Raw genomic sequence first — 24,088 nt, forward strand, 5'->3', positions numbered from 1 at the left:
GCTTGTTTGGCTTCACCTGACTATTTTGAGGTTAACATTCAGTAAATATTCAGTGTAGAGTTAACACCAAGTGGGGCTGTGCTGGCTCTCAGGGAAAGAAAGCCACCATTTGTACAGGTGTGAGCCACAGGAGCAGGGATAATTGGAATTGTCAACATACTGTGATTTACAGCTCCATGGCACTTCTATGACTCAGTCATCTGAATGTGATGAGAAAAACACAGGAGAAGACCCAACATAAAATAGAAGAGTATGAAGTATTGTAGACTACGTCCAGTATGTTTTAAGAAAAGGTTCCACTGAAATTCAGTGATTATCTGGCATTAAATGGAACTTGCATTTTTAGAAAGGCTGTATTTTTGGAAATCAGCCTCAAATTGATGTCCAGACAGCCTCCACTTAGTGAGCTGAATATACCGTGCTGCCAGTGGCATGGGAGCAGCTCAGCTGCCTGGGGCTTCTGAAGCACCTTTTACCATCCAAAAGGAATTTTCACGTTACACCTGAGCTGTTTTCTTTGTGCTGAGCTATTTTACACTATGATTAATTTTTTATTGTTCTTTACATGTGACACTCTGGATTGACTGATCTTTTATGCATGCAGAAGACTAGTTAGAAGCTATAGAGAGCAAGTATTTTTAAAGAAAAATACGAGAGAGTTCTACTCAGTGTGTTTATTCATTGTTAATATTCATTAGTAATTTACCTCTTTGTAAAAAGAGTGCCTTTTTTATTTCTATTTACATCTTGTTTTTTCTACTCAGAGTAGTTTGAGGTTTTTCTGAGGTTGCTTGAAGGACTAAAGCTCATGACCTGCTCTTTATAATACTCAGATAAGGTTCTCATCAGTCTCCCTCTTTAGTTAAATCATCTTTTTTCTGTCATTCACTGTCAAATTACCAATCTGAAAGTGCGTCCTTGCCATAAAGTGACAGTAAGGTTGAGGTAATTGTCATCTATCTCTAGACAGCTTGGTTGCTTAGAAATCCAACCTGTAGGCTCCCTGGTTTGACAGAAAAATCAACTTAATAAAGCACATGTAGTGCTAAGAACACTATATAGAACACAGGTATCAGATAAATTGTAATGTCAAAGTCTTCTTGGAAACCAGAGTGCTCAATAGCTCTGAAAATTAAGAAAAAACTATCAAAAGACTTTTCTACCTGGGAAAATATATACTTGCACAAAACCTGCTACATCAGTGAGTGACCTCATATTCTAGTCTTGGCACATGCCACACTGGAGGGCAAAACTCAGAAAACAATGATATTTCTTGTTCATTTTGGGATCTACAGGTAGTTTTTGATTATTCATTCTTGGTTTGCTGGTTTTTTTTTCTCAGTCATTAAAATGACAGCATTTTTAACTAGACAGCTGGTGTCATTAATTTAAAAAGATCTGAAATAAATAACCAGAGATTGAAGGGTTTCTTGTGGTGCTGAGCAAAAAGAAACTGATCTTAAAAGCATCTTTTAAAAAACACCACTTCTTGATGAAAACCTCTTCATCTGGGTAATTGCCACTTTCGTGTGTCCATCCTCTGATACTCATCTTCAGTAAAGTGCAGGAGTGTGCTTTAAGGTTTAGCAGCCCATAAACACTAAACTTTTCCTTGCAGTAATGGATGTAAATTTTAAAAAGCAAGACACTGCAATCCAACTGATTTGATGAGCTGGATGATTATATGCACTTCAGGGGACTGTCTGAACAAGATCTGTAGACACAGGAGATGCACAGGCAGCCCACTCTGGTGCACAGGTCACAGCACACAGCTTCCTTCTTGCTTCTGTCAGTGACTTGCCTGATTCTTGGGGGCAGAATTGTGCAGAAATTCTGCAGTGAATGAAAATCATGGCAGTTTTCTCCCATTTATGATCATTGGGGGAGCTTTTTGAAAAAAAATTTGCAAAATATTTATTTTCACAGCTGACAGCACTGATTTCTGACTAGGTTCTGTTTCTAGATCATATCAGCCGGTGTGTGTAGCAGACCAGATGAAGGTGACACCTGGCTGACTTGCTGAAGTTGTCACCCCAGTGCACACATCCTCTCAATCTGCCTCCCCAAGGCTGCCAGAAATGCTGCTTCATCAACTTGATGGTTGAAAGGGAGAAAAAAACCAACAAACCTTACCTTGCTAGGTTTTCTGGTGGCCACTCACTGCAAGGCTGTAGCCACGCAGCAGCAGGAAGTATGACAGAAATGCTGGCATTCCTTTAAAGAAGGAGATGTATCCTCTCCAGTGAGCAGGCAAAATATTCAAAATACATCCAACGTGCTTCTGATGGAGACCAGACAACATCAGAGCTGCAGCCCTGGGACCCTGTGGCCAGCAGGAAACGTGGATGCAAAATCTCTCCTCTGCAGGGACAAGTATCTCCTTTAGGCAACATCTGTTCTCTTAATTCCCTCAGCCAGAACTGGCGCATCACAGCAGGAGGGGAAGCACTTTCTGCTTTTTCTTTGTCACTTAACAATATTACTTTGTTCATCTCACTAACTTCACACTGTGATGGGTCCTAAGCAGCCTGTGTGCAGGAGCTGTGAATGCTTGTTTAGTCACCACTCTCATTTTTAATCAAACTTGAATGGAAAACCTCATTGTTCTTCAATGTAATTACTCCGCTTGAGTTTGTTCCAGGGAAATGGTCACACATAAAGGTAAACCAGGTGGGGAAGAAAGGAATAAACAGCTTCCAAAGGTGGTGTCTACTAAGAGTGCTGCTGGAAGAAGGTGGATGGTTTTGAATACATCCACAGTGCCGTTACCTAAACTCCATGGTTATTTACAAGAGGTGGTCACTGGAGGGGGGGATCTGCCTTTGCTCTGAGCAAAGGCAGCTGCTGTGAATGATAGCAGCAGCACCAAGCTGTGACAGACCCTCTCAGGGGCCAGCTGGGCCTATGCCAAGGTAAAAACGGTGTCTTTCAAAGAAAAATGCTCATTAATGAGGAGGGAAGAGTTTAGCTGTGGCTGGCTTGGTTAGGTTTTGACATATCCGGCAGTTTAACAATAAGGTTTTGGTGAAAGGAAGTTATCAACATACTTGCCTTAACTGTGTGCGTGTTGTTTGTTTTCTGTGTCTGCACAGGAAATTATTTGAACAGAGAGCTGGGCTTTGTGCATTGCATGCCTGAAAGAAAATTTCAGCTACAGTGCCCACAGCAGTCTTCCCAAAGCCAGCAAGAGAAATGGTCACGGCAGCAGGATCCCCCACAACTCTCTTTAACACGAGTTTGTCTTTGGCTTGCTTTTATCCTCCCTTTGGAATAATGAGTCTCAGGAGGGACTGGCTGAATTTTAACTCTGTCTTGGAGTGCTGTGGCTGAAAACAACAGCACTGACTCCAGCAATACCTTACCTCACTGCAAGTCATGGCACAGGAAAAAGCAAGCTGTTAAAAAGGGTGGCACAGGGAAGGAAGGCTCACCCAGTCGTGCTCCAGCACACCAGGATCCACCCCTGCTCTGCACAGAGGATTATCTGCACAGGAATGGACCCACTGCTTGCCCTTTACAGACCCCAGATCATCTTTCCCATGTCAGTTACAGTGCCCTCGCCATACACTCAGCCAACTTTCTTTCATTTCATTTATTTCCCATTCCTACTTTAAACCATAGTCTCCCTTTCCTTCAATTTTTCTTGGTCTTCTACATTTTGAGAGGAGAGGAACCAAAGCAGAACACAGTTTTCAAACTGTAGATACCACAAGAACTACTACAGTGTAAAACTTATCTTTTCTGTGCTCTATTCCTGTCCAAATAGTTCGTAATATTTATTTTTTAATTCCACAGGAGCATTGATCTGTGTTTTCCTGGGACCGGCTGTTGCAGTGCTCATCTCCATGCCCATAGCTCTGTGGTTAAAGCTGTCTGTGTCTCCTTTCCCACACACATCCCTCTTACTTTGCCTATATTGAATTTCCTTACCTTCAGTCATGACTCCTTCCACAATTACATTGCTCCTCAGCTTACTATTCTGATGGTTTAGTAACTAACAACTGTAGACTTTTTCACCAGCTCCCAATGACTAAGAAAAGGCTGGAGGCTGTGCCCAATGTGGATGAGCCTGCCATGATTTATCTCTTTTTCCAAACATCTTTCTGCAAATTTTGAGCAGTAGGAGTGAAGCTGTGGTTCTGAGCTGACCACCTGGGCTGCCCTGCATATTCCTACCTGCATCTCTGAAAAAGAAGACCGGACCAAAGGATAAATCCATTCTACTGGCATTAGTCAGGGAAATGTTGGGTCACTACAAAATATTTAACTTCTTTATGCCAGTTTTCACAACTCCAGTTGCCTGACAACCCCAAGGAATCATTGTGAGACAATGAATTTTATGTGACACCAGTGTCCGTATTCAGCTGGAGGATGATGAGCATGGGGTAGCTGAGCTTTCTGCTCCATTGTTCCTAAATATTTACAGCTCTGTACTTACAGTTCCTGTTCTTTTTCTGAAAATCTCCCATTGCTGAAGCCCAAAGTCAGTTTTGCATCAATGGGTGGAATGTAGAATATTCCTTACACACTATAAAACGCAAATTAATTGTGATGGTGTACATTTCTGGATATTTCCAGTCTATTATCTGTAGACATATTTTTAGGACTGAGGGACTTTAGGCTAGTGCCCCTTTATGGAAAATTACTGAAACCATGGAAATGGATTTTAAGGTGTACATCATTTGCTATATGCAGCTAATGAGCAAGAGAAGAAATTTCATGGGTTTTCCCATTTAAATGCTCCTGTCTTTCAGTTGAAACTGTTTTTTTCTAATAAATCCCAATTCATGCTGCTCCTTATCTTGTCGAAATAACTCCTCCTTTGTCATTTAGAAGTGCATGCAGGTCTGACACAACTGCACACAGACTTATATTGAGAGATTGGCTTTCAAGTTACCAATCCAGTGACTGACAACAGATTCAGTAAGGCCAGGTAAAACATCAATTAATATTTTAGTAGAGTGTTCTCATACTGTTTCACTGTTAGGGAGAAATTGCCTTTCAAGTTCACAAATTAATACAGAAAATGAATCTGCTGCTGAGGTAAAGAAATTGTCATGGAATCTTGAGAAGGTAATAACGAAAGGAATGTTCCCAGATAGATCTGTTGTATTTTGCAGCAGCCTAGATAACCTCGAGCAATCTGTGAAGTCTGGTCATGAATATAAAGCCAATGTGCATTAGAGAAATACATTACTGCTGAGTGCATAATGTCTTTGCAAAGAGAATTGTATGAAGCAGAGTCTTTAGTCCTCTGCTTTTCTGAAGTCTTTGTCATGCTTAATATTTTTTGTATATACTCTTAGAATTCCCAAGAGCCTTGTTTGCTCATTGTTTTGCAAGGGTGGCTTAGATCCACTGGTTTGGGTTCATTTGGTCTGTCATGGCCTGGACCATGCACAACAAAACCCCTGTCAGTGCCATCATGATAAAGCATTTCCCTCTCACTCTTTGATGGTCAGCTCGAAGTCAAAGACAGTAAAATACTGCCTGCCTTTAAAAGGATGCATTGAAGAGAGGTTCCTCTCCTTCCACCCTCACTGTTCCTCTGAAGTGCAGTGAAGGGCAGCTCTCCACACCTCAGTGCTCGGATTTAATGAGTCACACTTTTACAGCTCTCCACAGTTTGGAGTATATGGACAAGAACACACCTTGAGGTTTGCAGGCTTTCAAGTGAAAGAAATATCAATTCTCTTAGGGCTACCTAAAATTAAGTGTAGAAAGAAAAGTGTGTGTGCCTGGGGGGTTTTCGGTTTTCCTGATCTGGTTGGTCCTGACCACTTTCTCAATAATGCTTAGATTCATATTCTGCAAGGAGCTCACATCTGCTCAGAACACTTGGAGGTTTTAGAGAAAAACAAACAACTAGGCAACCCCCTCTGCAGCCCTAAAAATGCCAAAATGCTCATTGACAGAGATAGTCTTGGATCCCTGGGAAAGGGATCACCTCCTGAGACAGAGCTGAAGCCCTGAGAACTGAAGGGCTCTATCCCAGAGCTGTGTGCTCAAGAAGGAAGGTAGGAATTAATGAAAAAAAAAAAAATTGAAGTCTCTGTGACTGGAATTCTATGCATTTTTTTTTCTGCCAGAAATACAACCTTGAGCACTTTCATAACAATGAGAATGGTCCTGAAGGCACCTGTCACTCCCCAAAAAAGAACCAATCCTAAAAATAAAATCAGAACTGCACACATAATAGAAAAATCCACAGAATATACTCAATGCATTTAAATGTTCATGAAAGGTGCCAGTGAGTGAAATAGAGTGAAACAGAGTTCTTTGATGCACTCTGGGCTTCTTTAAGCCATGGCAGAGATTTCATTCTGACAATGGACCAATTTCTCCAACTGCCTGAAATAGCAGAGGAAAATAAAGCAGATGTTTCCTTAGCAGAATTAAGACCAGAAGATACACAAGCAGAGATCTAAATAATTTCTAATCTCACTTTTTTTGACACATTTCTGAATTATTTTCATTGTGCACTTGCAATTAGAGAGCAGAACAGATGGTAGGGGTTCAGTTTAAAAAAAAATAAAGAAAATATTTCTTTTTGAAGGCAATGGTGCCAAGGATTTATTTACTACATCTGAAAGGTGTTTCTCACTTCTCTCTGTAAATGAAGTGTTGCTCCACTGATATTAAATGGAAATGAGGGCAGACCTAAGGGCATGGCTGTGCTTAAATCTGTGCATCTGTGCATCCATTCTGAGAGAGTCACAGGACTCTGAACATACCCTTTTGTTATTCCCTGATGAAAACCTCTCCACAGTGTCAAATGTGATGAGAACAATGGCAACTGCACATTGATGCCTTGGTTTGAAGGGAGCAGGCAGCATTCTGGTCATAAATCCCGTGGTTTGCTGGTGCAAAATTGTACTGTTGTCTCTCTTGTGTTTCTCTCATCACGTATTGCAGGGTGAACGAAACCCAGGTGGTTTTGAGAAAAAGCCTTGCAGTCAGGAGTACACCCTTTTCTGAGCACAGTGCCCTATTGAAATAAATGCCACTGAGTGCAATAACTGAGAAAAATGCAACAGCTTGCGATTTCCATGAAATCACATTCATTCCGTCTTGGCTGAAGACCCTGAATGAGTCTGTATCCAAGCTCTTGGGTTCCTAAAGTTGGTCCTACTGCCCTTGACTGGACAATGTGATATCACAAAAATCAGATATGCCTTTGAGAATGTGTATGAACCATATAGATTAACTTTTAAAATTACATGTTACTGTGTACACTCAGAAATACTGTAATATTAGGAATCTGTTCTGATGTTCCTGATTTTGTATTAATATTATTAAAAATACACTTACAGTTAGCCTCCAAAAGTCAAAATAACTGCTTGCCAAGACCCCAATTGCCTGGTCACAAAGCAGATTAATGGATTATATATGAAGCATTTTTATTTTTAAACCCTTGGTTTGGGTTGCACTGTTGTCTTTGCTTGGTTGGTTGTTTTTTTTCCCCAAACCTTTCACCTCTTACTGTGATGACATCTAAGTATCTAAGTTCATACTATGAACAGACTTTTAATGACACTCAAAAATTTTGAGGCATGGTTTCACTTTCCACTTCTGTTCCCTTTATGGTAGGAACATATTTTACAGATGAGTGGTTCCGGAATATAGCTCTAGGTGATATTAAATAAATAGATAGAGGGGCATAGCTAATCATAATTCATCATAAAGTTTTGCCTCTAAAAAAAGATACACAATTGTTGAACAAAAGGCATTTGGCTGTGAAATGGGCTGTAAAGTCACTGAAATACTATTTTCCAGATGTGAAATTAAAATAGTTATTTGCTTCATTCACTGCAGTAGCCCAGAGCTATGCACACTGCAAATCCAGGGTCTGCAAAAACAAATTTCTGACACATGTCCATATCGCGTTTCAATTTTGGGTGTGAAACGAGTGCTGCAAGATGTGAGGGGTTCCTATCTTTACTGTAAAGAAATAAATCAGTCCTTTCATTTTCCAGATTTGGAAGGAAAGAAGGAAAATAAATCACACCTGGTGAAATTTCCTGTAAGTAAAGTAGCACCTCTCCCCAAGCTCAAATACAGAAATTCACACACTTGGGTCTGAGGCCAGGCCAATAACAGGCTGCCGGTACTGATGGGGAGACTGTGGGTAGATAAAACGTTCTCAGTTCTGAATCTCGGTGAAAGGTGTGACTGGCTTGATGTTTCCACCATCCCTTGCTGTGGGACAGGACTCTGCACAATGAGGAATCCTTGTGTTCAACAGGTACTTCACAAACTCACATAAATTGAATGTTTTGCCTCATTATCATGTTTCTAGAATAACCTACATGTGCATACAGAAAGAATTTGTACTGCTGTTAAGGTCGCATAATTTAGCTTGCATTATGAATCAGACAGGGATGTTCAAAGACAAAATCAGAACCTAAATAAACCACAGTTATTGCCATATACAGCACTCAATAGCAGTGATTTACAACTTCACTCCCAGACCTAAAGACATAAAAGTATTATGACTTTTGCAAAATTCCTTCTCACAAGTCTGTAGTTTGCTATTTCAGCAACAGCTTATATGTGCACTTAAAAAAATTTCACCAACATAAATTTACCAGCATTTTTTAAGTAAAAATGCATTGCAAAAAAAAAGCACTTTCAAATAAATTCTTCATATTTTAATATAAATCTGAAATTAATTTCTAAATTCATGTGTAAGACTCAGACAATTCTTCATTGCTTCGCAAGGAAGTGAAAAAAACAACCCCAAACACTTAATGCTTTACTAGCTTTGCTGTTTTAACTATGTGGGCTCACTAAAAACAATCCAGCTGATCTCATATGTTTCCCTAAATAAATGGCAGACATCACCCCCTACACACTTTTTAGAAATATTTCTGGTTTTTGAAAGGGGGTAGATTTTCTACTACTTTTAGTTTGCATTGTTTGTAGGGATTTTGCCGTAAGCACTGTCAGTCACTGCAATAATAACAAAATCCTGTCCAGAGGGACACAGCTGGCTGATTTCTGGTGTGTGCTACTGCTCTGACTGATGGCAAGTGACCATGATACTGAAGGTACACAAAATATATTAACTGCTGAAGGAAGGCAAAAGCAAAAGTGATCCATCTGGCAATAATCAGAGCTAAAACAACCATGGAGACCTCGTCTGAGCGTGCAGTTGGCCCAGCAGGGTAGGAATTTGTTTGTCAGTGTCTGATCATCGTCAGTCTATCACATCTGCCTCATCCTCACCATGGTAAATACTGATTCTCCGTATGAGGGATGAATTTGAAATGGAATATAATACTAGCAATCTCTCAACACTGATTTTTAATTGCTCCTTGCCTGGCAACAGCTCATGGCAGTGTTGTTATCTGTGATTTAGAGATGGAAGGGATGAAAGGAAGCAGGATGAAAGAACATCCCAAAGCCCAGGATGGGCAGGCACTGCTGGCTGTGAGGTGAAGGCACAAATCCGTAGTGCAGCTCAGAATCTGTGATATGAAGCAATGGGAGCAAAAATGATCTGCAGGGTAAGGTGAAAACTTGACTGTGCAGCACTACATAGAGTTTGCCGGAAGAGTTTAAATTACCCACCATTGCAGAAAGTGAGACATAAGACCAAGGGTTCCTTGGTTTGAGTTACAACTGTACCAAAATTGGCTGTAGCTCTGCAAAATCGGGGAACGAAGTTTCTGCAGTCCATAGCAGGCCTTGCTGCGATGAAAACTAATGATTGAATGAAAGAGGAGAAAAAAGGCATTTATTAATCTGACCCCTGGAAATACTGCTATGGATGGATATTTTAGATTTACTAGGGAGCATCCATGAAACAGGACATAATAGAGATTAACCCAAAGCCCAATTTAGCAAATTAACAACAAGAGAAACTATTTGATCAAATTCAGCCATATTGTACCCTGTTGACTTAACTGTATGATGATAAATTCAATCCAGTGTGAACAGAATAAATCCCTGCAGTTTTTCAAATTCGTGCCGTCATAACTTCTCCAGTGAACCACAGTAACAACTTTTCCTGTCTTCGCAACTGCCTTACCCAGCAAATGGCAGAGAATTTTTCCTCACTAAGTGCAATTTCCATTACACAGGGCCCACTCAGCTCATATTCAGCTACTCTCCATTTCTTCTCTGTGTTTTATATCACCAGGCAGAGCAATACAACTCTCATAAACCTAAACTCTCTCGCTACGAATGAACAAACAGTGAGCATTTAGAAAACCCCGAAGATATTTTCAGTTGTGTAAAGAGGCAAAAAAACACACAAGCATAAATAAAAGCCCACCAGGAGAACCCGGTGTGTTTATTTGCCGCTGTCACATCTACCATGGTATTAGTGTAGGTTTCTGCATGGATAATGCTGAGGGAAAAAAATTATTCATGTAAACCAAACACAAACACTGAAATTTCTTTACTTCTATGCTTTCAACATTCACATGGTACATTACAGTAATGATCTCTTTCTCTTTCAGTGTCTGATCTGTCTCCCCTCATCCTTCCCCTTCTTTTAGTGTTGGTTTTCCCACTTTTATGTTTCACTGGATGTCTCCTCATCCACTCCTCATTCTTTGTTTTCTCTGCCTACATATACCTGAAAAGATTCTTTTCTCTTCCAACTTCTTTTTAAAATAAGTTAAATGTCTCATTAAAAAACTTTGAGACCATTTAGAACACAGGATATAAAAATCCTGCACAGAAATTGCTGAATAACTTCACAGTTAAAATCAGCTACTACAAAGAACAGTGTACTTAATATAAAAAATTTAAAAAAACTTTAAAATTAAAATTAAGTTCATCAGAAATTCCAATATTAGGAAAAAAGAGAAATGCAAAATTTAAAACTTTGGAATACACTATGTCCTCCAAAACCTGAAAATAATGAGAAGTATTAATATTATTAAATCATTATCAAATTATTTATTCTTTCACTTACACAATGCTACAAATATTTTCAAAACCAAAGCATTGATTAAATACAGTGACTGTGGCAAGTACAGATTTAATTCCTGCCTACATACAATTGGCCTATATAAAAAGTCTCCAGTCAGATAATTTTGAATTTTATAAACAACAGACTGTCTCTGACCACATCTTATTAGTTAATAAAGACAAAAAAAGCACTTTCACAAGTATAATATAATGTCAAATTGGTTTAACTTACACACAATTCTTAGTTTCTATTTCTCACAAAATTCAGCATTTTGGGAAGAAAAATCATGTTAGTGGTGGTACACAGGTCTGTGTAAAATCAGAGCATATTTCACTCAGAATCTGCATAATATGTGTAGTTTACAAAAGTGTTTTCCACATTTAAAACTTACAGGACAGATGAAGAAAGTGTGAAGCCAGCTGTTAATGCGTGGCCACCTCATGATTCTCTCCCTGGTATTATTTATTCATTCATTTATTTATTTATTTTTAGAAATCCTCTTAATTTTTGTTTTCATTTTAAGTCAAACTAAAATACCTTCTTTTTGGAACATGGTGATGAAAACAGAGTAGGTAGTGCATCCACGATACCATGTTTAGAGAGTGCCTTTGCAGAACAGAATTGAGCATTTGCCAGTACATATACATAAAAAAAAAGAACAGAAATCTCTATCAAGACTAGACTTTGTAAGGGGCCTCTTGCTGGAGAAATCCTGCATTAATAGAGCAGAAATGCGAGTACAATTACAAAGGGCCTCTTGACTATTCATAATTCCAAGTATTTTATCTCATTAAAAACTATGCCAGGACAGATGCTGTTGTTGTTATTCAAGTCCAGGACTGAAAAAAAAATATTATATTATTGTATTATGGGGATATTTTAATGAAAAATCTCAGCTTTTTTGATGTTTTGATTATCTCTTCATTCAATTTGCATTTTCATTGGCACTTCAAACATATCTACTTTGGTTCTGTTCTCTGTTTTGTTGTTCTGTCTGCACTTCATTGAATTGTTCCCTATGAAAGGGTTGATTTAATCAAGCACATGAGATTTGCTTTTCATTACTTTAGTGCAGCAATATCAATGACACAGTAATGCCTCTTCAGTAGGGGTGTATTCTGAACACCAGTTTATCTGATCAAGAGAAATATTTTGCTGAGCATCACTATTTCCTTCAGTTGAGATCTTGTTTAATACGACAGTATGTGCTAAATTCTCCTCTGTATTCTACAAGTAGAAAGCTGTTTCAATGCAAATTGAGAAGCTATTTATACAATTGAAACCAAATTTTGCATAAAATATCCTGGAATATATTACCTTAAAAAGACACCTTGCAAATATTTGTATTGGAATAGTTATTTGTGTTATAGACTTCCTTTGTTTGTCTCCTTAATTTGTTTAATACATAACCTAGGGAGGACCCAGAAAGGAAAGGGGAGTTGTGCCTGCGTGTGCATGTACTTTTATATATGGACACCAATGGAGGTTGAGGTGTCCTTAACTGCATTTCAGAACTAGTGACAACGGCAGAGGTTTATTTCACTCAAGGGCTGGATGGGTATTTATCTCTAGCCACTGCAGATTGTCTTCCCAGATGCAGTTTCATTTGTTATCATACAAAAAAAGGGTGGATTAATAATGATTTTCTGTGAGCGTTTCGCAGCCACTTTCTCAAATTCTCTTTTAACAAGGAAAACCTTATAAAGTACAACATCAGTTCTATGAGCCGTGCCAAAAGGGATGGTACTGAAGATACCAGTGTGAAATTGAAGATGATCCTTCAGTTCTGACTGTGCCTTAGCAGATACCATGTGCACTCTCAGACCACTTGCAGCGTCCATTCCCGGGATGGTCCTGGCAGCCATCCACAAGGGCCAGAGAGTGGATGGATGGAGAGAGTGGACCAGCTCCCAGCCATTCACAATTAAGTGCCTGAACACGGCCTCAGGTGGTCTCCAAGTGGGACTCTTGAATTTGTCACTGAACAAGTTATATTTCTTTAAGAAGAAATCTATGCAGCAGTGGGGGAAACATGTTGGAAAATTCTTTTAACTTTAGCACAAGAGTGTATGATCCCTATACTCATGGTACTTAGTTTTGTACCAGACAGAGTACAAATATCAGGGATTACTGTGGTCTTGTGTTATCTCCCTGCATCTGTGACTAATTCCTGTGCCAGCTAATGCTTCCTGGTTTACTTATATCAGTGATTAATACGTACCAGCTGTTATCTTAGATTTGAGAAGAGGTTTGTATGTCAGAGCTGAGAATGATAAGAGAAGTACATAATCACCTGACCACGTGTTTGAGATACTCTCAAGGAGAAAAGATTCATCAGAAGGTCTGGAACAATATCCAAATAATTCCATGGGCAGCCACAGTGGGAGATCGTGCCTGTGCCAGGGTTTATCGCAGCCAACCATGGGCATCTGGGACTGTGAGAACTGAGCAAAGTAACAGCTTGAGGAGATTCTCCTTCCTGGCTCAACTGACGGTGTCACTGAGGGCATTTTTTGTACTTTTTGGACATTTTACAATAAAATAAAACACATTTGTCTTCGTAGACGTCTGAAATCCTGAAAATCCCACATTTACAGTGTTACAGGTTTGTTATCAGCTTAAAAACACACAATCAAGCTGTCTTTGCACCTCTTTGCTGCTTCCATCTGCAGGGGCTTCTTTCTGTTATCATGTAGATTGAAAATAAACTCCTTGGGCAGGGACTAGTGAGGGTAAAGTTGGGTATTTGCTCAGTTGGTTGTTATTTTTTAATTTGTTTTTGCCAATTTGCTATTACATTACACACTGCAGATTCAGATCACAGTAAGGGTAAAGGGGAAGACAGCTAAAAGAGCTGAAATTTGTAATGCCTAACAGAGTTTCAGTGTAGTTTGGAGGGTCTTTTTATTAACCAGCAAATGCAAACATCACCTTCTAAACTGGTTGTTGTTGTTGTTGTATTTTTTTAGGGCTTTCTTAGTAGAAATTGGAAAGAAGGTGATGCTGCAGAACAGCCTTCTGCAGTCTAAACACACCCACTACTCAAGGTGTTGAATGCAGAAAGCTGATTTGTAAATCCTGCGGAAATGCAACAGCTGTCAAATGTACTTGAAGTCCTCACTGTCTGACTGTCACTGCTGCAGCCTGGAAAAGAAAGGACAGAGTAAAGAAAAGAATGCAGCAAGGTTCTCTACAGCCCTCAATGGCACAGAATGAGCAGAGATTTGTTGTTCCCTGCTCCTCAAAAAAAGGATTTGAAGAGGTGGCAGATGGAAAACACTTCCCAAAGTGCTTCTTCAACATTTTATGATTAACCTATGAAATATCTTGTGTCACTAGTTGTGAATGCAATTTTCTTCAGCCAGATATGTAGGAGGAAAATCCACTGACTGTTGTTACCTACAGTGACTTCTCTGCAGGCTCAGTGAGTTCACTGGAGCCTGGGAGGGAGAAGATCATTGCATGTTGCATGTTTCCTTAGCTTGCCTTGCTCTGGTATCTTCCGTCTTAGGCTCTCACTTTTGGGGAGTGGAAACTGCAGATGGGTCTCACCAGGCCCTTGATTTAACTCAGAACAGAAATCTTTTGTGTTTTCTCCTCTTTCCTGCCAGTTTCAGAAACATTTGCATGATTTTTCTTAGAATCAATCTCTGTTTTGAGCTACTGAAATTATACAACAGTCATATAATGGAATATTTCCACCCCATCCTCCTTCCCCCCTCCAAAAAAATCCCCAAAACCATGAAATACATCTGCAGTACCAATCTGTTTCTGGAAAGCATTGGTGTGGCAGACATGTCCTTGAGGGAAGCCCTTCATCTTCCTCACTTTCTGCAAAACTCATTCTTTTCTGCAGGTATCATGTGCAAAGTAATTGATGATGGCAGTAAATGCCAGCCACTGTTTACCTTTACACCAAATAAAGGGATTTATTTTGCAAACAACAGACCAACCAATATTCTGAGAAATCTGAGTACGTTTTATGTTTCCTTTAGAGACCTTTTGCGACACATTGATAGAGTTACTTAAACTATGACACAAACAAAAGCCAAAAGTCATGTTACTGAAGGCTACCCTCTGCGTTTTTAACCTGCTCAGATGGATCTGAATGCATGAGGCTGGTGGATCAGAGAAGGAAGACATGTCAATGTCTTTGAAAGAGCTTTGCAAAAGTCATCACACCTGATAAGGATGACATTTCAACTTTTCAGTGGTAGATTTCCCTGTGAAAAATGAATGAAACAGGATAATTTGGAAATGTGGTTAGAGATTAAGGCTTCCATTTTGGGCAGTGCTTGAGTGTGAATAATATTGTTACTACTGAATTATGGTTAGACCATTAGATTAGAATCTGGCAGATATGGGTGTTTCCAAAGTTATCAACAGATATTAAGCACAGATCAAGGAAACTTGAGTTCCATTTTGTCTTGGGGTGACTTTATGATGCGTATCCCATATTGCTGCCCTATGCCTAGAAATTAATTCTTGTGCCTTTCTATGCCTTTAAACTGAGCCTGAGAGAAGGAAAAAAACTGAGCAAAACTTTTTCAAAGCAGTTTGCAGCTTGTTCAAGGTCACACAGAGATAGCATTTTTTTCCCAGCTGTGGCGGGGGAGTGAGGAGGCACCCGGATTGCTGCTTCCCAGTCAGCTTTTGGCCAGTTGTTCAGTTCCTTTTCTCCGGAGAGAGACTGAGAGTTGAATTTTTCCTTCCCTGGAATTTCGGATTTTCTCCCTTTTCTACTGGACTGCTTGATTGCTTTAACATCAGAACACATCGGGAGGACTTTCCACTGGGCACAGAGGGCCTGGCCCTGGCCCAAGCCCCAGCTCTGAGAAGACCAAAGGGAGGACTCTGACACTTTCCCAGGTTTTTCCTCCACAGTGAAAGGTTTTATAATTTAGCATTATTTTCCTTTTCCATGTGTTTGTTAAATAAATAGTTTTATCTCCTTCACTTTCCTTCGAGGAAAACTTATTTTTCCCGAACCAGGTGGGTGAGGGGTGGTTGTGCCTTCTCTCAGAGGATGCATTTCTAAATTTGGCCAAACCAGAACACATTTTAATAAGAAAGACACTTCAGCCAACTTTCATGCATCATGAGGATTTCAAGACCTCCATCTCAGGTTTGTTATTTTCTGGTGTAAAGCTAATTCTGTGCAGCCTGGGGCCTGCACTGTTCCACAGCCACCATAGGGTGCCATGAAACCAGCTCTGCTTACAAGCACCCATCTCTCAGCTCCCCTCAGGGGAGAAACAGCATGAACCAAAGTTACCCACGGCATCAGGTGCACACATTTATATGCAGATATATATATACTATGCATATAGACACCCCAAAGATAATGTATATTTATATATTCACACCTGCACTCTGTGCTGAAGAGCTGTACCATGGTGGACAGCAGCCCTGGCTGTCTACATTTGCTCTTAGTTCTGCTTTTAACTCCATGAGCTTTCTTTGCTGATGATGCTGGCATTCTTTGCCATTTAATGAGGCAATTTCTGCTCACTAACAATGCATCTGTTTTCCTTGGTAGCTGAGGGAAGCCTGAAGTTTGTTCCTATTTGCTGGCCTCCTGCTGCCCAGGGATGCTTTCTCCCATGTCTGTGTGTGCAGACTAATTCCTGCTGCTGCTGGGCCTGCTGACCTGATGGTGATGGTTTATTTTTATCACAGAGAAACTCTCAATTCTATTCTAAAGCCCTCATTAGGACCAGTTGCATCTCCTTGTTTTCCCTGTTGAGCATTAAGCCCATCACTATAAAGCTGCTTCTGTCCACGATGATACTGTGCCCCAAAGTTGTCTCTTTCCATTTCTAATGAGCTCATGTTACCATGTGGAGATTCCTCCCCAGATTAATCAGATCCCGGCTCCTTAGCTCAATCCCCTTCTCTGTCCTGCATGGTGGAATGACTCCTGCAAGCGCAGTGTGGGGCCTCACATCAGAGTGCCGAATATAGAAATAAATACACAATGCCTGCATTTGTATTCAAAATTATTGGTTTATGTAAATTAATAATTCTTCTCTGTCTGGCTTCCCAGACCCTCCTTAATGGTTCTATTTTCATCCCTCTCCCTTGATAAATTCATGTTACCATCCAAACCAATATTCCTTCCCAAGTTATTACTCCATAACTCATCCACTGGTCCTTCTCTTCAGTCTGGAAAAGATATTGAATTGCTAATTACCTTCTATTGTAGCACTGGAAAGTAGCTCCTCACCAATACCAATCATTCATGGGAAGGGAGGAAGGTAATGATACAATTATAATCTCACCTAATATTTTGATACCAAATCAGAACAATGCCTCTTCTTTCAGGCATCCCATCTGCTCTGAGGGAACTCCATCATGTCACTTTATTGAACCACCTCTGCGCTTACCAAGATTGTGGCCCCCGAATAAATCAGTATTTATGTCTCCAGCTGCTTGCACCAATGACAGGGAACGTCCTCTAACAGTGCTGGGGCACAAAGTTAACTTCCACAGGTCCTCTGAGAGGGCCTGTTTCTTCCTGTGCTTCCTATCTTTCTCCTTGTCTTCCACTTGGAATTTTTACAGGATTATTTTTTTCCCCTTGGCTAGGGTGTAACACTCTGGGAGGCTGAGTGGCAAACCTGTGCTTCAGAGGAAACTTGTTGCTCAGTCTCCTTCACTTCACTGCATCTTCCAGAACACCTGGCACAGTTGATTTACCAAAATATGAATATCGTTCTAATATCGATATCCAACTGAGACGGACAAAAACTCTCTAACAGTTTAGAGTTAGAAAGTGTATGTTTTATTTGGTGCCAGGCACTGTGTGGGATAGCTCCCTAAGACGCAGGGCCCCGATCCAAGCAAACACAAAGCTTTTTATTTCCAAATATTATGAATATCCAAAATACAAATGCATATTCATAGTGTTAACACCTCCCATTCTCCGCTTCGCATGGAAATGCACTTAAATGTCATTAAGCATGCATAGTGTGTGTTCTGAATTGAGTTGGTGGTCTCGAATTGGGTCAGTGGTCCCAAGAAAGGTGAAGCAACTCATCTTCCTCATTTTGATCTTTTTGCCTTTCTGAGTTTTAACAATCCTAATTACTTTAGTGACCTTTAAGTTTCCTCTCGCGTGACTTTTGGATGGGTTCCCACCAAGGGAGGAAATTGGCAATTGTCCTTCTTCCCTACACCAACTTATCAATGTTTCTATTCCTTGTTCTAAGCACAGGTAAGCAAACATGCAAATGACAGATCATCAGTTATTTGGTAATCAGTTACTAACATCTTAAAATCCATTTCAGGTTCAGCTCTCTTAACTCTAGCTGGGCCCAAATTCCTTCCTATTCTAACTAATTTCAACACAGCTAGCCTGTAACTAAAATCTTTATGTTTCTTCTAAATCTATGTTTCACAGTAACACCTGGCTGAACAGGCTCCTCAAAAAAAACCCCTTAGAGAGCCTGAGGTCATCGTAGCCAAAACAGAAGCTAAAATCATATTTGGAAATTAGGAATTACTCAGTTCTGCAGTCCTGCTGGCATGTAGTTGTAAAAGATCTTTTTCCCTCTCTCTGCGTTTGCACGCTCGTTTAACAAGGTTTTTCTTCTAAGAATGTTAACCACAAAGTTCCAAAGGAATAACATTGTTAGGTTTTTGTTCCCTAACAATTAAAAACAAAAGAGAACAAGTAAATCCCTATAAATATCCCATGTAAAGTGCAAATAAAATTAAACTTAAGAGAGTTCTGCCAAAAATCCTAGGAAAAAACCCCACATATTTTATTAAAAAATCCAATAATTATTCTACAAAGAAACCCCAACATGTTCCAGGAGAGAACATGAGTACAACAGTGCTGCACAGAATGATATGCTTTCAAGCTTCCTACACTTCCTGGGCAATATCATTCTTTGAACTAACAGCTGATTCACAAATGTTAAATATATATACATAAATAATAAAAGAAAGAAGCCCCTCAAACTACAAACCACTTGTAGTTCAGTTGAGAACCTCAGAAGAGCATGTGTGTAGCTTTTTGACAGAGGGTCTGAGCATCTTTCTGAGTCTCAATTCAGAATTGGCAAAGATGAACTTTAAAATGCATTTGTTAACAAGAGAAGCGGTGCTCTAATTTAAGCTGTTAAGCTCACACTAGTACAATGTAATTTATAAAAATTGAGAATTTTTTAGTTTAAATGCAAGCTGCTTGAGGTTAATAAGCCTGTTTCCACTAATGGAAAATTATTTTATTGCACTATGATTGTGTTTATTTACTTCAGAAACACAAAAGAGACCTTTGTCACAGAGACCTCCATCCATTAAAGCTCTGCATAAGCCCTTTGAAAAATTTTCAGCAAAAATTCAATAGGAAGTGTTTGTTTTCTTCAAAACTAAAGCTTCTCTGTTTAAATATAGGAGTACTAAAAAAAAAAAAAAAAAAAATTGAAATAACACGGTTTTGTTTCCGGGGTTGAACATTTGGTCACATATTCCTTGAAACAGGTGTTAAATTTCCATCATAAATAGTTGTCCTACGTAACAATTTTCACACTGCATGAAGGTAGTGCAAGGAGAAGCATCAGGTCTGTGCTCTGTAGAATATTCCTCCCCTTGTTTGTTTGCAAGAGTCTGTCCAGTGCTTCTTGTCATTGCTGACTGATATATATTCTTACAAGAGAGAGTTTTTCCAAGCAAAGCTCGTAATTGTTCAGAAAAATTTACCTGTGCCCCATAGCTTTTGGGTTTGATGAGAGTAATTTGAAAGGTGTGGAATTATATAAAGAAGCTTGTTTCACTTCCATTAAAGACAGCTTTATTTCAACTGGTGTGTTTATTTGACTTTTTCTACTGGTAGTTTTTTTTGTTGTTCAGGCAGCAGTCTCCAAGCACAGAGCTGCTGTGCTGCTCCTTCCACAGTAAAAAATTTACCAGCATCTTTTTTTCATGTTGTTTTGGTCTGTATGACCAAAATAAAATATAGATGATACCATGAAGAGGTCAGAGATAGCAAAGGCCTGTCTTTCAGTTTCAACTTCTTTGCTTATTAAATTTTATACCAAATCAGGAAAACAAATGTTGCAGTATGTAGAGATTTCTTACCTGATCTTCAGTTCCATAGTTCTGTCAAACTGGAATAGTTATATCCTATGTACTTGGTATTCACCTGGACTTACGTCTATGCACAGTTGCTGAAGAGAGGGGTTAACAATTTCAGCTGCATAAAGCTCTTCTGGCAACCCTCACCCTGCAACAGAGAAAGATTTGCAATCAGCTGCTGGTTAATACAATATATCCCAGTTAATAGAATGAAAATATACAGGTCAATAAAAAAAACCTACAATGTGGTGAATAAAATGCATCACCAAATTAAATATGATGAATAGAATAAAATTTCAATAGTCCTTTTTTTTTATTTGGAACAACAACCTTTTTTTTATCTCTGTTGTGATACCCGCTATTCCTTTTTGTATTTGGAAGTTTTGCTTGAAAGTGGTGAAGCTGAAGCTGACAATGATCACATTTCTCATATTTCTGTGTGTTTTGTGTCTTTCTATATTTTAGTGAATGGAAATACAACTAATGCCCTTCCCACATGCTGGTAGATGTGTTCAGGAAGCCCCTCAGGAAGCCCCTCCAGTAAGCTAAGGAAAGAACAAAACCAGCCCATGTCCAGCTGGATCCTAGACATGGTGATGTTTAAAATGGGTATAAAACTCCTAAGCCAAGACACTGAGCATCCTCATTACTCTGAGTTGTATTTAGGACTTTGGCCTTTCAGGAGGTTGACCCAGGACCTCTCCTTCTATCTCTTTGCTCTTGTTTCCATTAGGGAAAACTACAGTACCTCTGGCACTGCCACTTATTTAAATTTGGAATATTCAAAGTAGTATTTTGAGGTGAAAATTGGAAACTCATGCAAGCATTTCAGTTTACGCAACATTTTGAGCAGAAGCAACATCCAACCTTCCACCCTGCAAACTCTCTGCACTCTGACAGCTCTCCTCAACCATAAAGCCCTAGTGCAGCTCTAAATCTTCACTATCCAAGACTAAACAACTCCAGTTAGTGAATTCTGCCCCAAATACCAAGCTGGACTCAACATCTTCCACAAGAGACAATGTAGAACATTAAAAGAATATAATGTAGAATATTGAAACAGTATTTATATAGTGTAGCAGATTAATTAAACAGGATAACCTGTAGACAGAGACACTATGATGAGTTATGGCCTGTGTAATGAAAAATCATTTTTGTGCAATTAGCAGTATTTTTGAAAAGCTGTTGTCTGGGCAAGGTAAATCAGTTTGACACTGCCACATTCCCTTATCTTGGGGTACTGGTAAATAACGTATTTTCTTTTCCCTGTTAGGGAATTACCAGAAAAGAAATGGAGACTCAGAGTTTCTATTTGTAATTATTTCCTGCATTACTTGGCTAGGAAATCACAGGCATGAGGTCACCCTAATTATGTTACCCTGTCAAGGAATGACAGAATAAAATCCCTATGGATTTTTTTTTTTTAAGTATTTATGCATGACTGGTTTGGTAGGTGAACTAAAAGCTCATTTTTGGTTCAAACATACAACTTCTTCTGTCTGAAAAATAAAAAGTAAAATAAATCACAGACAAAAACTTAGAAATAGAGTTTAATTCTTCCTTGAGCTGACAGCTTATGGTTTTCCAGGAACAGCGCAATGACACCGTCTCTTTGTGTAAATGTCTTTTGAAGCAAAGCTTGCATTTCTTTTGCAGATGTATTATTTGCTGGAATACATTCCTCCCACTCAAACAAAATATAAAGGAGAGTCCTTTATATTACTGTGTGAACTGCAGCTCATGAAGAGATGGAGGTAATGACTTTAAACTGGGAGGGAGCAGGTTTAGATCAGAAACCAGGAAAAAACTCTTCGCTGTGCGGGTTGTGAGGCCCTGGCAAAGGCTGCTTGGAGAAGCTGTGACTGCCCCATCCCTGGAAATGTTCAAGGCCAGGCTGGATGGAGCTTGAAGCAACCTGGTCTGGTGGAAGGTGTCTGGGTCCCTGTTTTTATCTGGTTTTAAGCTGCTGGTGGCTGCCTGTTTGACTGTGTTCATTCAATGAACTAAAAGCATGGAAATTTCATGTGGAGGGTTCAGTTGGGATACTTCAGAGGGCAATTAAAAATGCTGGGGTATTTGAATAGATGAATTTTTTGCCTAGTTTGTGAGAGAAGTGGTAAAGAAACCAAGAAATATTAACTTGTATTTCCTCATTCTAACATATGACATTTCTTTGAGAAAAAAAGGGTACATTTTGTAGAAACCTTATGAAGGGATCAAAATGAAGCAAGAGATGCATATTAGAGGTTCATATTCCCTATCTGAATGTAGGACAAGATTATAGAAGAAATGGAATCACCTCTCTGTTTGTATAAACCTAACCGAAAGTGTGTTATATTTTGCTGTCACAATTTTTTGCTTCCAGATAAGCACATAATTTTTTATAAATGAAGCTCAGTGTGCACAGGGTTCATTCCCTAAAACTGTGATCTATGTGTCAAGGTTGGGCCCTCTGGTCCCAACTCTGTTCTCTGACACAGTGTCTTCATCTACAGGCACCAACAGTTCAGTGCACACAGAACTACTTGTTATCATTATAAAGCAAGTAAAAATTAAACCAAATCGAGTTCATAGTTACCTGACTGCTTCACAGCTGCTGTCTCAGATAAAAAAGCTGAAACAGCCGAGGTCAAGACAAGGCCAGAGGTGTCCTGAGACACTGCTTGCCAAAATTCATGTTTACTGGGCTGCATTTTTGCATCCAATTTTGCATGTACAACCAGAGAGTGGAAATAGCTTTATCTGGGCAGAAAGGCAAATCCTTTATGAGACCTGGGTCAGAACAAAGAAAAACAGTTTTGTGAGACACATCTTTAATCAGTTTACTTAGATCTGCCTCTGTTTTTTTTTCCTTTTTCTTTTTAAGAGGATAAAATAGTGTTCTCCACATCTACGATAAATGTCAATTCACATTACATTAATTAGTTTACTTGCCTACTGTGAAGTTTAGTGAAGTTACAGGGAAATATTGCACAATAACACTTGTTTATTTCTAAATACAACTCTGAAGACTAAAGAAAAATTATGAATGAGAAACTCCTTTCAAACTGTGCAAATATCTGACACTGCAAATTTAACCTGCCCAACCTCTCACAATTAGTCTCTTTAATTTTTAATTACCTAAATTCATTTAAGCTGCTCCTTACTGATAAGTTATGTCTTACTATTACTGCCATTTCAGTGACATCAGCTGAGAGTAAGTTAGACACTTTGTTGTCTTCCTTGAAATTGTGGAAGCTTTTGTTCACACCTCCATTCTCAGGATCTTCCCAGGAATCTATGGCTATATCTGAACACTGATGAGAAGTGAAGTAGTATCCTCTTAATATGCAGAATTCCTACAGAGTATAACCAACTAGCCATTGGCTTCCTAGTTTTTGGGGGGTTTTTTGGAGATAAATTGCCAAAGTAACTGGTTTGTTCAGCCTTTTCTGTGTTATGTTAATGCTCTGCTTCCTCCACACATCAGAGTGTGACTCAGATCTGAGGGACCTTTCAGCCACCTCCTTTCAAGTGGAAATCCTGAACCATCTTTTTACTTTTCATTATTGACAATAGCTATTTCGAGTTTGGTTTTAGTTTACTCTTCTTTTTTGCCTTAAATCCTTTATCAACACCTGAATTTAACAATCTTTCTTGTCCTTGTGTTCTTTCATTTTTTCCCTTGAATCCCATTCTAAACCAGTTCCATGCTTCCTCATTCAGTTCTCCATGAAAGACTTTTCACTCAAACACCTTTAAATCAAGTAGGAATTAAAAACCGTTCCATACCTTATACTATGACACTGGCAGTTCAAATTTTCTGATCCTTCTTCCCTGTGCTATTCCCTTCTGTAAGATCCACCAGCTCATGAGTCTATGTGTGACTGTGCCGTGTGGCTAATGATGTTTCAAATGCAGATTCTGGCATTTAATACAATTAAGTGAGAGTCTCATTACACAAACAATTTGCAACAAGATCATCCCTAGGGCACAAAACCTTGAAATTGAATGAAATAGCAAACTGCAAACAATAATAAATGTGCACAGAAGTTTGACAAGGAGGCAGTCAGATGCAAATAAAATTGAGAGGAGAAGCCCATT

At 39.2% G+C, this 24,088-nt stretch overlaps 1 long non-coding RNA gene across 1 annotated transcript; it reads right to left on the reverse strand.

Moving 5' to 3' along the window:
- Window positions 1–10,968: 10,968 nt before the first annotated feature.
- On the reverse strand, window positions 10,969–22,766 carry LOC125320011. The gene is made up of 3 exons (XR_007200959.1): window positions 22,584–22,766; window positions 20,009–20,153; window positions 10,969–14,068 (listed from the first exon to the last, which is right to left on the reverse strand). It is a non-coding gene; the product is annotated as an uncharacterized LOC125320011 (long non-coding RNA).
- Window positions 22,767–24,088: the final 1,322 nt, after the last annotated feature.

Source organism: Corvus hawaiiensis, chromosome Z, assembly GCF_020740725.1.
Source record: "Corvus hawaiiensis isolate bCorHaw1 chromosome Z, bCorHaw1.pri.cur, whole genome shotgun sequence".
NCBI classification, from domain to species: Eukaryota; Metazoa; Chordata; class Aves; order Passeriformes; family Corvidae; genus Corvus; species Corvus hawaiiensis.